This window comes from Petromyzon marinus, chromosome 1 (genome assembly GCF_048934315.1).
Source record: "Petromyzon marinus isolate PM22_M1 ecotype Great Lakes invasive population chromosome 1, UKy_Petmar_22M1.pri1.0, whole genome shotgun sequence".
Classification (NCBI taxonomy): domain Eukaryota; kingdom Metazoa; phylum Chordata; class Hyperoartia; order Petromyzontiformes; family Petromyzontidae; genus Petromyzon; species Petromyzon marinus.
In genome coordinates this window covers 18,785,950-18,788,871 of record NC_133667.1, presented here as the reverse complement: position 1 = coordinate 18,788,871, position 2,922 = coordinate 18,785,950, and positions in this window count along the sequence as shown.

Below are 2,922 nucleotides of genomic sequence, written 5' to 3'. Positions count from 1 at the left end.
CAAGCATCCAATGCTCCGTTTTGAAGTTTTAAAATGAAACATCTTTGAATTGTATTATGTTTTTGAATTAGATTATTTTAATTTTTTCATTAAAAGCTTATATAATTTTACAACTGGAAGACTTAATTGAAAAGGACATTTCGTGTGAATTTTCTCTCGTCGTTAAGTAGATGGCCTTGCTGGGGGTTCTGTTCGATGCGGACTTTCACCTGTTTGGGATTGCGGGATCGAGATAAGGCGACACAGAGCTGGCCGTGCGAGAAGACCGCCGTCTGCAGATCGATTCCAAATATCACGCTTTTCAAATACAATCCCGCATTAATAATAAACAAAAGATTACAATGATTTTCTCAAGGAGGTGGGCGATGAGGACGACCGTGTTTGCACATCAGTGACGTGCGGTGAGGTCAATGGCTGGGGAGGTACTGAGGAGGGCGTGGCCTCACGGAGGGGGCGTGGCTTCACGGAGGGGGCGTGTCCTCACTGTGAGGCAGATGTGATAGCTGCCTCCCCTGGTGCTTTGTCATTGCAGTTTCATGACGAGACCAGCGAGCCTAAATATCTTTATACACATACGTGAAATAAGTTACCTGGAGTATGGAAGGCGAGGACATGAAATGAAGGGGTCTACAAACATTACATTGGTGACATACTGAGATAGTAACAGGCACGCGTTTATTGCCCGCGCTCCATCCAGTTACTGAGGGGTTGCACAATCAGAGGGGAGGCTGAGCTCGTCACTGCCTCACCGCTCGTCTCGTTCTGCAGTATTTGCAGCGGAGCTCCGCAAATTTGGCGATTTTGACAATAAAAATGATTGGAATCGTACAGAAATGACATTTATAACACAGATCAGTGGAAAATCTTAATATTGATTTGATTTTTTTTTAACTTTTCGTAACAGCTATTTGCATTGGAGTATGACAGGTGAGGCTCTACCTCCCCTGCCTCCCCTGCCCGCACGTCCCTGTTGCACGTGTGTGCACATGTATGAGTTCCCATACCGTGGGCAGTGTACTGTTCTCATTGGCAGCTTTGTGTTGGTGGCATAAGTCTCAAACTATTTCAAGCATCGTTATTATGCCACAATGCTGCGTGGAAGCTGCCATGCATGTCGTTCCACACGAAGCTTTCAATAGTCTCAGAAACGTGGGGAACCCCCTTACGTGCACAACCTCTGCCGCCTTGAAACATTCGGCTCTGCGTGTGGTATGTGCGATTGTACACACACGGGTTCGATCCCCACTCACGGCCAAGACCCGTGACGATTATCTGAACAGGTCCTGGGCCTCATCTAGGTCGACTCAGCCTCAAATGAGTACCGATTGCGGTGTGTAAACTTTGCCACTAGGGAAACAAAGGCGGCCGGGCGTGGTGGTGGCCAACCCAATCCCCGTGTGCCATAGGTGCTCACTAACAGCACTTGCCCCAACAGTATGTCAAAGCTATACGGGGGATCTTTGTCGTTGGTGTGCATGTACGGGGAAGTCCTCTTATCAGCATTCATAACTGCATCACTGAATTGATCCGAGGAAACTATCCACGCATCGATGCTTCCTATTGTGCTTATGAGAGAGAAAATACGTCACCTGGAAGTGGTGGCATCTGAAACTTTACACCGATGAGTCACACAGTGTTCTGGAAGTGCCACATTCATCCAATTATACACACGCCCACATATAGCAGGAGTCACCACGAAGTGCGGAAAAGTTCAACCTCTTATCCGTGCTGCTTATCTATGGAGGAGTTACGTAAAGTGGTCTCCTGGATGTGCCAAAGTTATCCTATTATCCGCAATTTTCTGTGGATAGCCACTCAGATAATGTCATATCTGTGGATGTCTAAACAATATGATACAATACCCTCTTCATCACCATGGATTGGATGCATGTGCTTATATTTGCATGTATGTATGTATTTGCATACTTACAAATTCCCATGCCTGGGTAGTTAGTGTATTAATGCCTGGTTCTGGTTTCATAGCAAAGGTCTTATTTAAAATAATGTCATCAGTATTGTCATTTAATCTACTGTATGCCACTGTATGGAAGCTGGCTCGCTTGTCAATCCACACTTTGCTTCATGTTTTTTCAGCCTCAATTATGCGCTATCCGCTCTACATGAAACAATGTGGAAACCTTTACAGGGACATCTGGGAGAATCTTCAGTCAGGCTCACCTGCGCACAATCCATCATGGTTTAATCTCGTGTTTAAGCATCATACTGGTGCCGTAGAGATCCTGACATCGGCTCACCATTGGGCTCACCTCACAGTCAAAGATGTGTTGGCTGAGTCATGTACAATGCACCAACAGCCATTGCAAATAAACTAAAAAATGTAATTGTACTTCTCGTTTATGGAAATTTAACCGAGCCTCTCCTTCCTCCTTGCTTTACATTTGGTCATTCCCATTTACCGATATACTTCAGAATGTATATAAGGTTCTAAACATTGAGACAGACATTCACCTCCTTGTTTAACCTTTGTTCTCGATCGCTGATGAGTTGGGTTCAACTATTATCGGAGTCACTGCAAGATGTTAAAAATGCGCTTTCTACATTCTTTCTGATTGACCAACCTGAAACTGTATCATATATGCAAACTGTTCGTGTGTGCATGTGCTATTTTCTACATGCCATTCATAACGATACCACAGTATTATTCAATCGTGAATGACATGTAACAATGCACCTCTGTACAGCAATAAAGAAACTCGCGAATCTTTATCATCTGCAATCATGGAAACTCAGCCCACCAAACGGAAACAACTAAAATGAACTCCTGTGAGTAAAGGGTTAATGACCTGCTCAGCACGCCGCCATTATATGACTATTGTTTGTTTTCAGAGGAAGTCACGGACTGCTGAAACTTTTAAAGTGTTTGCTTGAGGTTGAAAAATAGATGTCTATGGAACAGCTGGG